The sequence below is a fragment of the Peromyscus eremicus genome, chromosome 20 (genome assembly GCF_949786415.1).
Source record: "Peromyscus eremicus chromosome 20, PerEre_H2_v1, whole genome shotgun sequence".
NCBI classification, from domain to species: Eukaryota; Metazoa; Chordata; class Mammalia; order Rodentia; family Cricetidae; genus Peromyscus; species Peromyscus eremicus.
This window is the reverse complement of record NC_081436.1, coordinates 25586620-25601771: the sequence shown is the minus strand read 5'-3', so window position 1 is coordinate 25601771 and position 15152 is coordinate 25586620. Positions and strand designations below refer to the sequence as shown.

Below are 15152 nucleotides of genomic sequence, written 5' to 3'. Positions count from 1 at the left end.
GAGGGAGTTTCTTCTACAATAATGACAGCCGAGAAAGAGGAAAATGGGTGAGTCCACTGGAGACAACAATGGAGACCTGCCACCATCTCCTGATGCAGTACAGAGGGTGGAAGCCAAGCCCTTGGGAGTGCTAGGCAAGTGCCTTCCCACTGTGCTCCACAGCCAGCCCCAGCTTTCTATTAATGAACAAAACACAGTGTCACTACACCACAGTACACACTCCTTGAGGAACAGGATAAGACAGCCACAAGCACAGGATGTTCAGGTGATGGCTGTCTTGGGAATGCCAATGACACTGTGGAAAATCCCACCCTCAGTCCAGACCCCAGGCTTGCAAGCCCTGTCCATAAACACTCCATTGCTTCTCCTAGAATGGACTGCTCCTTTCTCTCCCTCAGAGTTCAGCAAGAGCTCCAGCAGAACACTCTTGAGAACTCTCCACTCTTGTGCTCTCTCCTGTCAGGTCACAGAAGCTCCTCCATCTACCACCAGCTCAGCTATGGGAACAAAAGGCTGCTCCCAAGTCCATCTGCCCATAAAATGCCAAAAAGAAAACCAACCAATGAAAACACAGATGCCCGCAGAGGCTTATGCATTGGTTCTGAGTCACCTGGCTTCTTCTCAGCCCACTGCCTGATGTGTACTTGGCCTTTTATAACTGTACTGTTAAATGACTCACTTGTACGCACATCAAACTTTCTAATATTATTTTCCATTTTTAATTCTTCTCTGCATTTGCCCATCCCTTCATATAAGCACTTCCAGTCAACAATAAACGACATAGCTAACAATAAATATATGCAAAACTATGCATAACAACATACATAACATAAATATGCTTAGCAATGGAAATACCCTATGTGTTCACAAAACATTATTATAAGACAAAATTAAATTGATTGTATGGCACTACAAGTGCCACTCACTTCTTGACTGTTATGGTAGAACCAGCAAACCTCTGCTCTAATGCATCACTTCACTCATTTCTTTAACATGTAATTATTAATTAATAAATTTTCTTTTGCAGTGCTGGGATGAATCTCATGCTGTGTGCTCAACCACTGAGTGGCACACTCAGCCAATGAATGTATATTAGTCCCCTTTATATACTGTTTAACTTCCATAATTTCAGTTATTCAGTCAAACAATCTAAAAATATTAAATAGAAAAGTCCAGAAATAAGATGTAAGTTTTCAATTGTATGCTATTTTGAGAAATGAGAATACACTATCCACCTTCCCACTTGGTCCTTGGAATTGGAGTTACAGGTGGTGTTAGCTGCTATGTGGGTGCTGGAAACTGAACCTAGGTCCTCTGTAAGAGCAGAAGAAACACTCTTAACCACTGATCCAGCTCTCCAAATAGGTCTTTTTGAAAGTTATGAGACCTTTCACCCTCACAAACAATGTAGACCTGGCTGGCCTTTAACTTACCTCAGAGATCCGGCTGCCTCTGCCACCCCAGTGCTGGAATTAAAATTCAATACCATGCTGGGCTGAGAAATGTACTCATATTGCAAAGAACAAGAAAGTTCTTAAAACATTAGCAATTTTTCTTTTAGAGAGGAAAGAAAAAAAAGCATTAATAAATTTTGATCTAAAATAGTTTTTTTTATCCCTTGGTTTCTCAAGATAGGGTTTCTCTGTATAGCCTTGGCTGTCCTGTAACTTGCTCTGAAGACCTCGAACCCACACATATCTCACTATGCAGATGTTTTCATCTTTAACTGGCTGTAAAATATATAAAAAACTGTTTTAAAATAAGTAATATTTTTAGCTTATTTATTTCATTTTATAAGTGTTTTGCCTACATGCAGTCTATATGCACCATGTGCATGCCTGGTGCCTGCAATGTCTGTCTCAGAACACAGAGACAGATCCCCAGACACTAGAGTTAGAAATGGTTGTGACCACCTCTAAGTGCTTGGAATAGAATCCCAGGACTCTGTAAGAGAAACTAGTGTTCTTAACCACTGGAACATCTCTCCTAAAATAAATGCCTTTGTGATTTATTACCAGTAAATGTTTCCATTGTGTAAATATACACATAAAACCCAGAGTTGTATAAAAAATTCTAGGGCAACCAGAAGTAGAGAATAAGATGTTATTATCAAAGACACAACACACCTCGGTCATAAACACAGAGAAAGCAGGCTGAACAGAACCGGGAACTTACTCCCTGGTGCCTAGCATTCAGGGAACTTAGCCTCCGGCAGAAAAGGCATCACTGTATGAACAAAAAGGCCAATCTACCAGCCAAGATATGTGCTCCCACCTCTCCTGTGTAATAGCAGCTTGACTATGGTGGGGGCATAGTCTGCGTTCTGACTAGATTTAAGGTCTACTCCACAGGGAGAAGAAAAGGAACATGGCTGGGCCTAATACAGTAAATATCTGGGAAGGTTGCAGGCCTAGTGAGGAACTTATTGTAGATGCTTAACTAAACTGACATAGCAGCAAACTGCCTCCTAAGTATCTGTTCTTATACCCATAGGTAAAGGCTGGCCCCAGCCTTAATCAGAAAAGCCTCTCCTTACAATGAATGGTGGTGAATGCAGACTCATGGCTGCCCAAGATGCACATGAGCAACACTAATAAGACATTCAGCCAGGCGGTGGTGGCCCACGGAGGCAGAGCCAAGCGGATCTCTGTGAGTTCAAGGGTTGAGGCAGTAAGAGGTAATGGAGGCCTCCTGCTGTAGGAGCCAGAAGTGGGGGAGGAGAGGTGTCCCCTGAGGTAGTGGGACACTAGTTCAAACCCCATCATGACCACCTCTGCATAAGGCACTGTGCCAGGGGGAGGCCAGCCTGGGCTACAGAGTGATTTCCAGGAAAGGTGCAAAGCTACAAAGAGAAACCCTGTCTCGAAGAAAGAAAGAAAAAAAAAAAAAAAAAAAAAAAAAAAGACATTCATACTACCACCTCCATCTAAGGCTCAGGGAACACTGTGGAAGTGGGGTAGAAGTATATATGAGCCAGAAGATGGGAAGGGCTGCAAAGTGCCATCCTCTAGACTTGATACAACCATTATAATCACTCACTCACAACTGTAGTTACCAAAGTCTGGCCCCATCAAAACTAGTCAAAGAAAAAGGAGGAGCTTACTGGCCCTCTCCACTTCACCACTGAATTATTAGCTAGCAACAGAACCTGGGAGAGGGTGAACCACTGTCTTCAGCTGTGTGCCCTCTGCTGAGTCCACCAGATCCAGTCAATGGGCAGCTCCAAACCCATGCTCACACTTACAACTCTGGTTAATCTCAGTGGGTCACAAAACAAAATGAACAGACATGAATGTGAGAGAGATTCATGGGAAGGAGGTGGGGGATAAGAGTGGTTAGTGTGTACTACATAATATATGAAGTTTCGAAAAATAAAAATTTAGGGCCAGTGAAATGGCTCAGTGGATAAAGGCACCTGCCACCAAACCTAACAACCTGAGTTTGATCCATGAGATCCATAGGTAGAAACAGAGAATGGACTCCATAAGTTCTCTGCCCTTCACATGTGTCGTGTGGGTACACAACAAACATACACTAAATAAATAGGATTTTTTTCTTTTAATTTTTTAATAATTTATTTATTTTTACTTTATGTGCATTGGTGTTTTGCCTGCATGTATATCTGTGTGAGGGTATCAGATTCCCTAGAACTGTAGTTACAGACAGGTGTGAGCCGCCATGTGGGAGCTGGGAATTAAACCTGGGACCTCTGGAAGAACAGCCAGCACTCTTAACCACTGAGCCATCTCTCCAGCCCCTTTTTAATTTTTATTTCATGTGTATGGGCATTTTGCCTGCATATACATCTGTGGACTACATGTATGCAGTGCCCTTAGAGGCCAGAAAAGGGCGTCAGAGCCTCTATGACTGAAGTTAGAGATGGTTGTGAGCCACCATGTGGGTACTAGGGATTGAAACCCAGTCCTCAAAAAGAACAGCTCTTAACTGTTGACCAATCTCCACAACCTAAATAATGTTGTAAATGTTTTTATTTAAATTCTAAAATTCTAGGGCAAAAAGAGGTTATTTGCAGAAAAAGCTTAAGAAGTCCTGCCTTAAAGTACATAAGTCTGTCCTTCAAATGCCAAGAAGGCTGAAAGACATTCATGCAGCTCTGCAGGACAGTGGGAATCCCGCTCTGAAAGCATCACAGAACCCAAAGTGCATCCATCCACACTCTACACAGCCTTGAAAACACCGACCCGCCCCACCCCCACCCAAGTACTTAGTCACATTAACACTGTACTCTCTTGCTTCCGGGTAGTCTGTCCGTGAACACAGAAACTCAGAGCTGCACACCTGTCAGCTGTGCTTGCCATGGTCTCCTGTATCCTTACTATATGTGTCACATACATGTGTCACAGCCCCCTAGCAACAAATAACACATAGCCCTTGCTGCAGCACTAAAGTTACCTATTATTAACTCATTTAACCTAATCAATCACCTGTGAGTCAGCAATTACCATCGTCAATTTACAAATGAAAAACTAAAACCAGAAGTAACTTGCCCATAAGACTCTCAGATAAGTAACTGGAGACAAAATTTGATCTTAGGCAATCTCATACCAGCATGAGTCCTCTAGACTCAGGATTTTATTACAATGTAATAATTGTTCAGATTGGGAAATACAGTGTCACCAAAGCATTACCTCCTGTCACTAGTCTATGCACATGTCACTGCCCCACTGAAAATTCAAGATACTGTGCCCGGCACTTCACGATTCAAGTAAATTCTGGTTTTAGGTTAAGGGGTAAAGTTTTTAAAATAATAGCCCTATCCCTTAGGTCTGCACCTCACAGTTCCTACATTGTTAGCCTACTCTTGAATGCCATCATTTCCTACGCCACATTCTCTGGAAGGTAAGATGGACATATCAAATGTGTGCTGTTTCCCTAGAGATACTGGCTAGGCCCCTCAGGCTAACTGGGGGACATTCTACAGATCCTTTCCCACTGGCGACAGCACTGGCAGCTTATCCCCCACCTCCAACAGCCACCAACCTAGATCGATGGCTCTTATCAAGATCAAAGAGTAACCTGAGCCCCCTGCCAACCCATCTCTAGACTGCTCCCGCAGGCGCTTTCCGCTATCAGCTTGCACAAATGCCTGGAAACCTTACACTGGGTGTGAAGGAAAGAGCAATAGGCGAAACAACAGAGCATCTGGTGCTCTGTCTACTTCCATTTCCCTGTTGAGGCAAAAGACTCAGGCCACTAAGACAGAGCAAACCTGATTCACCCACTGAGGAGCCTTGGAGGTCACAATGACTGTGTGATGAGCCTGCACTGAGGAGAGGCTGACATCCATCTAGAAGCTACTGGGATGCTGGTCCTCGATACATTCTTCCTCATGAGAACAAACTCTACTACAGAAGCCAACTCTAAAAACAGCTCAAGTACAACTCTAAAAACAGCTCAAGTCAGGCGCAGCAATGTCTGCCTTTAATCCCAGCATTCGGGAGGCAGAAGTAGGTAAATCTGTGAGTTAAAGCCAGCCTGGTCTACACAGTGAGTTCCAGGGCTACACAGCAAAACCCTGTCTCAAAGCAAAGTATAAAAGCTCTTTCCTATCTTTAAATGCATTAGTCTGTAAAGGTAACGGAGCTAGAATCAAGCCTAGGTTTGAAATCTAATCCTCTACCATCCAGGAAACAAAGATATTTCCTGTGTGTTGAGCAGTATCTTACTTTCCAACAGGCCTCAGTTACATGGAGCCCATATTATAGAAAGAACATCAACCTGGGGCTTTCCACAAACATAGGGGTTACATGAGGAGAATGGCAATTATGGCTGCTGAGATGGGAACACCTACTACCAATTAAACCCTCCTTTCTCACAACTCAACACCAAATTTGGTTCACTGCCTGGCAGTGACATTCAATCATAATAAACCTGGGCACCTGGGAGATGTCTGATCTACAAGAGATGTCATAAGAAATAAATCACTGCAGTCAGATTGCATGTGCAGTGACTCAAGGCAGATCCTGAGGTCCATGAGCTCAATGACAAATAGGCTATCTGACCCACAGCTTGCCCTACTAGTACAGACAGACAGACAACCCGAAGCAGCTGGCTGGGAAGGCAGAAAGCTGATGGTACTTGTCTTTACTCCATCACCAGTCAGGGATAAAGATGCAGTTTAGGTCTCTGGCCTTTTATTTCTGGTTCCATGAAAAATATGGCAGTGTACCAAACGCGGTCCAATACTAATCACTCATTCTCACTGAACACACAGATATGGTTATCTCAAAAGACCAAAACAAAATCATCTTAATTCTAGAAAGCTAACAAGTAGAAGGGGGATGGGGGGCAGGGTCAAACTGACAGGAGAGGATGCCCCAACAGAGAAAAGCAGCAATCGGAACAGTGCGAGTATTGCCCTACATTAGAGTTGTCCGAGGTAGGGAAATATATAGGAACTGTCTCTGTTGTGGAGAAGCCACAACCACCACCACATCAGTTACCCTGGGAGAGAATGGAAAGCTGGTGAAGGCAGACTTTCTACCCCTTAATCTCTGTGTATTCTGCACAGTAACCATGTGAAGATACTCTAAGTTTTAAAATAATGTAAAGCCAGGCATGGCGGCACTCACCTTTAGTCTCATCACTCAGTAGGCAGAGGTAGGCAGATCTCTTGAGTCTGAGGCTAGCCTGATCAACATAGTGAATTCCAGACCAGCCAGAGCTACACAACGAGACCTTGTCCCAAAAGTAAATTAAATACATCAACTATTCCCCCTAACTAAAGCCAAGGGAAAAGCTACCGTCCAAGCCTTCCATCTTAAATGATTTCTATTTTGCCTTCCATGATCAATCTACTGATATGCTGTTAATTCATCATTCAAGCAACAATAAAATTAGAAATGAGATAATTCTGAGACAAAACAACAAAAACTCAACCCATCATACACACCACAACCAATGAGCTCATGTTGCTTCCCACAAAGCTAAACCACAGGAAACCAAGATAAACACAAAGCCCTGATACACTGTTTGGCACTTGGACTATACACTGGCTATATCCAAATAACTTAAGAAAAAAAACTGGGTTTCAGTGCTAGCTTCAAGTTCTACAGAAAGCAACAGCACTGGAAATGTTTTTGAGACAGGCTTGGTGGACACACCCTTAATCCCAACACTTGGGAACTTGAAGCAGGAGGGAGAAAATACTTTCAATATTAAGTATGTGGCATTCAAGGACAGTAAGTACCTATGTGCTCCATTTTTCATCTGTCATACCATTAATTCCTATGGAAGAACAAAACTTAGAAGGCCTTGATAAAGAGCCTCTGGATTGGAGGAGGAGTCTCAGCTTGCCTCTCCGTAGTCTTACCTTTTAGGACTGCTGTAGGGACTGGCTGAAGCCTGTGGGGAAGCCTTTTACAAACACACCATGAGCTTCATGACCACTACATGCAACTTTAGGCAGTATGCTTCAGATTCAGAGATGTGATCATCGAGAGATGTTCAGAGATATACACAGTTTGATCTGTTTTCAATAAACATTTAGTAAGTTATGACTATTCCCTGGCACTGGAAATGGAAGGACTGTGTGAGGCCCATTCAAGTTTTTCTAATGGGGACTGAGAAAAGCATCTGTGAGCATCACAGGCCTGAAACCATTAACGGGAACACTCTCACTGCCATATTAAAAGCATTTACACTCTAGTAAAGCAAATGAAAAATGTAGGATTCCAAGAACAAGTGGTGACTATGGTGCACTCACATCTGGGCAGATGGGACTCACCATGAGAGGGAGGCATTTCACTAAATGTTATGTTTATAAAATCTGAGTCAGGAATTAACTTAGATGTAGAAAACAGGGGCACAAATCTGGACTCGGTTAAGCCAGTTTGGAAATTCTGTGTAAGATTTCACATTCACTGCTCAGCAGTGGAGGCGCACACCTTTAATTCCAGCACTCACGAGGCAATGGCAGGTGGATCTCTGTGAGTTCCAAGCCAGCCTGGTCTACAGAGTGAGTTCCAGGACAACCAAAGATACACAGTGAAACCCTGTCTTGAAAAACCAAAACAAATGACTCCACAGTCACAACATCTGCTTGGAAGTGTACAGTACAGCAGTTTTACCTTTTTGTTTAATTCCCAAAGTGATGTGACTTCTTTTTTTTTTTTTTTCAAAATGATACTTACTATGTTTCTCAAAGATCAACAGAATAGTTTTTGACACTCCAAATTAAAACAATTTGCTTTGCTTAAAAGAATGTTAGACCAGATGAGTTGTTTGATCAAGCTCTGGAGATCAAGTTAAGTTTTAACTGTCTAAAATTAACACTAAAGCTAAAATCCAAAAAAAAGTAAATGAGCCCACCACTAAACCCAAGAATATCAAAGGAAGTCTTAAAATAGGCTTTCCATGGCTAAAAAGCAAAGCCTACAGTGACATAAGTATACAGGGGACACAAACACAGACATAGGGTCATCTATCATCACAGCATTTTTAGCCAGTTGACAAAAATCATTAATGGTCTTTTCTGAGTGACTACTGTAACAAAGTCTGAAAGTAGATTGTACCAAGGAAACCAATTGATCTCTAACACTGTAAAACAACCAGCTCAAGGCCAAATTGTTACAGCAAAAACACCTACTTAGTATCACAGGAAGCAGCTACAGATCTATGCACAGGAGGGAGCCAAAGATGTCTACAATGAGCAATGAGTTAACCAGAGGTGGTCAAAATGTTAGTATCTAGGGGCACAGGCTGTAGCTCAGTCAGTAGTATAGTGCTTGCTTAGCAAGAGCAAAGCCCTGGTTCAACACCTAGCATTGCCTAAAGTGAGCATGGTGGTGCATGCTTATTATAATGCCAGGCCTCAGAAGATAGAGACAGGAAGAGCCAAAGTTCAAGGCTACCCTTGGCTACACACCTGGTTCAAGACCAGCCAGGAACACAAGAGACCTTGCTGCCCCCGCGCCCCCATTCCTCAAAAAAGGACTGTCTAAAGCCAGATGCAAACAAGACCAGCACTACCTACCTCAGTCTTCACTGATATTAAATTGGCTTTATTGGGAGGAATGAATCAGCCTATGGCTTCAAGTTCCAATGCACCATATAAAACATGCAGTAAAGCCTATGCGTACAGCAAACACAGGATATATGAAACCCTGCCTAGCACTCCGCTCCACTCTGGTATATCATTTGCTTCTCTGCCTCTCTCCTGGAGATATGTACAGTACAAAACCTGGTGGCACTTTCAAAAGAAGCATTACTAACTCCCAACAAGCTCTGCCAAATCTCCCAGTGTAAGAGGCGGTCTTTGTGGAGATTTCCTGAAGTTCCAACAAAGGCATCAAGCCCACTCTGCCCACCACTAACAGTGACAGTGGTCCTGCTAGTTTCTATGAGGTGAAAGCTGATAAGTTAAGCAATGTGATGCTGAGAACTACCATAAAACTTCCAATTCTGCCAGACTGTGCTTTCAAGTCACACAATCCTACCATCCCATCCCACAGAAACCAAGCAGCAGCCGTAAGGGCTGCCAAAGCTACACATCCAGACAGATTAGGGGTAAGGACCTCATTTGTAGAAGCTTTTACACAGGGGTGGAACATTGAAGAAGGGATGACGCTGAGCAAAGATCTGCAAGCCCTGCCTTCCACCAAGATTATTTCTAACCCTCTCAAGAATCTCTGTGGAGCATGCTGAATTGCAGAAAGAAAACAGTAAAAAACAAAGATAAACCGGGCTGTGGTGGTCCATGCCTTTGTGGTAATCCCAGTGCTCAGGCGGATCTCTTTGAGTTCCAGGCCAGCCTGGTCTACAGCGTCAGATCCAGAACAGACACCAAAACTACACAGAGAAACCCTGTCCCTAAAAGCAAGCAAGCAAACAAACAAACAAAAAGATAAGAGAAAAGAAAGTTAAGGTTGTAGGAATGAGTATGAAAGTCCCACTAAAGGTAATCTCTGTGACTAGCTCCATGCCTCAGGCAACTGCTTTTCTACCAGCCCAGTGTCCCAGGCAAATGAGGCAGGCCCATCACAAAAACCTGGGAAGCTGAACCAAAGTCCCCAGAAACTAATCCCTAATGAGATCCATATAGGTCTGCTCTGGAAAACATTCTGACTGTCAGCAATTAATGTCCCCTCCTCCAAACAGCTGCCAATATGCAGAGGAAAAACTCTCAAAATAAAACAGTTGGAAGAACTTCCCATGAGCCTCTCTGTTCCTTAAGTGTTCCAACTCAAGCTGTAGCTAGCTGGAGGCCACATTGGACCCCACAGCCCTGTCTGTAGTTTCTCTAGCTCTCCTAGTACCAGTTCTGCCCCCTGTTCTGCCCACACCCACCTCCACCTCCAGAGCGAGAGGAGTCCCACAGCCACCAGCCCATCTCTCAAAATAGTCATGCTTTGCTTGTGGTACTTCCAATCAGGATAAGGGGGGAAAAAATCAATGCAGCCAGAAAGAAAAATAAACAGAATGTCTCCTTTAAATGCCATATATGCCTGAGCTAGGCATAGTGGTGTACACCTTTAGTCCCAGCCCTTGGGTGGCAGAGGCTAGCCTGTTCTACACAGTGAGTTCCATGACAGCCAGGGCTAGAGACACTGTATCAAAAACAAACAAAAAAAAAAACCACAAACCTGGAATTAAAAAAAAAAAAAAAATACCCAAAGCTAAAGTACTTTTCCTCAACAAAGAAAAACCAGGGAACCAGCCTCTATGTGGGAAAGTTCTCACAAGAACACTTTTGGGGACTTGGGTCCTTTAAAAGAAAAAAGTAGCCGGGCGGTGGTGGCGCACGCCTTTAATCCCAGCACTCGGGAGGCAGAGCCAGGCGGATCTCTGTGAGTTCGAGGCCAGCCTGGACTACCAAGTGAGTCCCAGGAAAGGCGCAAGGCTACACAGAGAAACCCTGTCTCGAAAAACCAAAAAAAAAAAAAAAAAAAGTATGTATGGTTTAAAACACCCATCTGAAAAACTCAGTTTCCTCCCTTGGAAAAGCAGGTTTTTAATGCTGTTATTCAACTACTATCTTTGTTAATTCAAAAATATAACCCGCTCTGTGATGGTGTTTATCATGAATACTCACGGCATTCGTAGATGCCACACAGTGCAAGACAGGTCAAAGGGGGTGCGTGGCTGCTCCCCCTCCCCCTCTTAGAGCCCGCTGCACCCACTCAGAATCTAAAAGGCCAGGCAGGAAACACGCCCTTAGGAAGCCTCTATTACACTAACCAGGGGAGGCTGGAAGGTGGAAAGCAGGCCAGAGTCTAGAGGATCCAGAACGAGTAGCTCCAAGAGAAACCAGAAGGAAGAACAAAGCCCAGGAAGAAAATGTTTATAAAATTCTTCTATGAATCTACCTCCAAAGCTGATATTTCAAAGAAACATGTCAAACTTCCTCATTTTCAAATATACCCAACATGGGTGACCTAAAAAACAAACGTGTGTTGTGTAAAATGTCTCCACTTACTAATCTTCCTGGACCCCTTACAGTATCTGATGAAAACTCCCTGGTTGATGGGGAAAGGTTTAAGGTCCACAACTGATCAAGTACATCGTGGCAACTGTAGTGCTCTATCTCAGCCACAGCCCTCCACACTCTCCAGGCAGCATGGTAAAAGGCAAGTCAACAGGCTGCTGCAGTGAACCCGACATGTTAGTTCCAAATGCCCTTCACTGGTATGGCTCCTGTTTTCCTTAACACACTGTTACAAAGGGGCTTTTAGACATACACATGTGCAGTCAATTAGTATCTGAGCACAGGAAACCAAATATCAGGTTGCCATGCCCACCTGACACATTTGGCTGTTCAATTCCACTCCAGCTTCTGTTCTCAGAAAGCCTTTTCTCACCTTTAACCCTGATGGCAATGGAGAGATCCAGTAACACACAGAGTATGCAACACCCCAACCTTCACAGGAGCTGCAAGGCAGACACCAAGGGCCAGACCCTCAGGGAAAATCCAGGGCAACCATTAAAGCCATCTGTGAGCCACAACTGAGAAACAAGAAAAATCTTCACTTCTCCAAGAACAGAGTTCCTTGGCCTCTTGGGGCAGGCACAGTATGAAATCCTATAAAGCCCTAAGGATTTCACAGTCTATTCAGGAGAGGAGGGGTAGACATTTGAGCAAATGTTAATCTAGAAAGTCCTATAACGGGCTTTGGAGATGGCTCCATGGGTAAAGTGCTTGCCACACAAGTGTGAAGACTGGAGTTCAGATCAGAACCCACATAAATGCCAATGGGCATGGTGGTCAGCCTATGTTCTGAGCTAGAGAGAGGCAGAGACTGGGAACTGGACCCCAGCAAGCTCATTTAGCCAAACTAGCAGAAAAGGCAAGCTCAGGGTTCAGCAAAAGACCTACCTATATAAGATATACAATGGACAGTGATTGTGGGAGACAACAGACATCAATTTCAGGCTCCCAAACCCACATATGCACCAGTGAGCATGCACACACACATGCAAACACACAGACACAAGTGCACACCAAAAAAAAAAAAAAAAAACCAAACAAACAAACAACAGAAAAACAACTAACAAAACCATGGACACTGGTAGATGTCAGGAGACATCTGGGGACAATCAACACTCAGGAAAGTCTTGAAGACTGGGCCTTACAAACAAGGGGTAAGGAGGCAGGGGCAAGTGCAGAGGAAGAGACAGGAGTTTCCTGAAAAGGAACAGAAACAAAGTGGAAGCCTGGTGTCCTCAGAAACTCCAAGTCTCTGGCCATGAACAGGAGGTGGAGTGTAGAAAAAGGGCCGGTAGACTACACAGGAGAACGAACGTGATGCTGGGGCAAGCACAGGTTCCAACAACATTCTGAGCAGAGCTAACAGCGGCTCTGCCTTTGGGGGTCACTCCTCTAACAGTCTGAAGCTGGTTTGAGGACACTGAGAAAAGAGGTACCCTGCTCAATTCCACTCACCCAAGCCACTACAAAGCATACAAGACAGCAATCCATCTACTTAAGGCAGTACAGTTATTCAGCAAACTTTAATGATCTGAAAAACGTTTTCACTGATCCTGTATCCCTGGTCCTCTGGAAAAACAACAGCCAATCTGTCACCCACCTCCCGGGAAGGCTACACTACCCTCAGGCCCAGCAAGAACCAAGACACTTCAGTAGCCTTCGCTTCTTACAAAGAATAAAGCCCCCCACAACACACACACACACCCTTAATGCCAGGTTCATTCTCTTCCTCCCCTGGATATAGAGCAAATGAGGTTTCCCAGTTTAACACACAGCTCATCAGCTCATCTCTAACAGTCCCCAACTCTGGCACTTAATCAATCGGAAGCACATTAACCACTCCATGCTGATCAAGCAGTAAGCAGGAACTTACTGAGTGCTGTACAGCAGGATATAAGGAGAGCTGGGAATCAACATAGGCACTTTAAATAATCTCAGTTACTCATTGTAGTAGCTCATAAGCATTAATTCTCCCAGGTCACAGATGTGCGTGCAAGGACTCAGGACTTTGCCAAGAGTTGGTAAGTGGAGAAGCCAGGACTCAAATCCAAACCGGGAAGACTCCAGTGGTGTTTACTACACCACCTGTAAAATATACAGATAACAAATGTTTATACAACCAGCTTGGTAATAACAGGCTCTCCCCCTCTAAAGGAAGAGATAACTCTTTAAAATCTCAGATAAGGGATCACCCAGAAAGGTCAGACACAACCAGATGATAACAAATTAAATCTCCAAATGCTGCTAAAAAACATTAATAATCAAAAAACATTCAGGCTCAGGAATTAAAGAGATGACTCAGAGGTTAAAAGCATTGGCTAATCTTGTAGAAGACCTGGGTTCCATTCCCAGCAGCCATAGTGTGGCCTCAGTTCCAGGAGATTCAACAGGCACACATATTCTTACACATACATGCATACAGGCAAAACAAACATTTGTACACATAAAGTAAATCAATCTAAAAAAAATTTTTTTAAAGTTCAGGCTCAAATAATCAAAGCAACTTAGCCATACTCCAGAGAAACATACCCTCCATATACACTCCCCTCAGGGTCCCTAAGATAATGTCTGCGGGGTGGGGGAGAAATGTCCTGCTGCTTCCTGACTCTCTCAGTTAATTTCCCAAACCGTTTTGCCAACCCAAATTACAGAAATATGTCCAGGATTCACATGGCAGTTCTGATCCGCTTTGTCCCAATCCTGGCTCAAGCAGCTTTGCACCACTCTAACTAGATCAGCAGCGGCCAATGGGCTTAGTCAAGCTGATCTGTGATGGATTAGATAATGAAACCTTAGCATGTAAGCTGCCCGTTCCTCCTGGGGCGGCAGGGGAAAGAATAAGAAACTCAATACTGCTAGGGGCCACCTAAACATGGCATGCACTCGTCATGCCTCGCTCCATCTGTCTGCTCATGCCCCAGAGTCTGCCGCTTCCTTCCCACCATCTCTGTGGCTCCTTCCCTCTGTCTCTACTTGAAGTTTAAGTGTGCCCCAGAAAAAGGTGTTTATGACGTTGTGTTTATGAACATACAACAAAAATTCAAACACGTCCACTCACAATTGTTTCGGCAATTACAGCCCAACAATGGCCGCTAAAGGCCTGGGAGACATCAGACTAGCACTTCACGGGCACCCACCGGTGCTGTGCACATTTACACTCATTTTCTGCACTGCTTTCCCTCATCCTGTAATCCTGAGGCCTGTCTGTACTAGTCTGCTTTACAACAACATGAAGAAAGTTCAATCTTCAGTCAGCTTAGGTTATGTTCAAATGTCAGTGTGACAGAGAAAAGAATGACAAGGTGGTTAGAAGAGGAGAGGGAGTGGAGACACGGTCCCCTCAGTCTGAGTTACCAGAAGACTAATTCTACTTGTAACTCAAATACATCACCAGGTTTACATTTCTGGGCTTCCATTCATACAGGAAAGGAAATTTTTCTTTTCTTTTTTCTTCTGGAGCTGAGGATCGAACCCAGGGCCTTGAGCTTGCTAGGCAAGTGCTCTACCACTGAGCTAAATCTCCAACCCAAAATTTTTCAAAAAAAAAAAAAAAAAATTCCAGTGATTTTTTTTTTTTCCCTTGACTATGCCTCAGTTTTCTCCACCTGAATATCCTCCCAAAACTCAGTGGACACCCTAGCTCCCAGAGTGATAGCATTTGGAGATGGGAGTCTTTGTAAAGTATTAGGATTCGATGAGGTCCTGA

The 15152-nt window shown here is 43.8% G+C and overlaps 1 protein-coding gene across 22 annotated transcripts in view; it reads right to left on the bottom strand.

Annotated features, from left to right (window-relative positions):
* Positions 1-15152, bottom strand: part of Rbfox2 (RNA binding fox-1 homolog 2) — a 247547-nt gene that overhangs the window by 227312 nt on the left and 5083 nt on the right. The window lies entirely within an intron of this gene.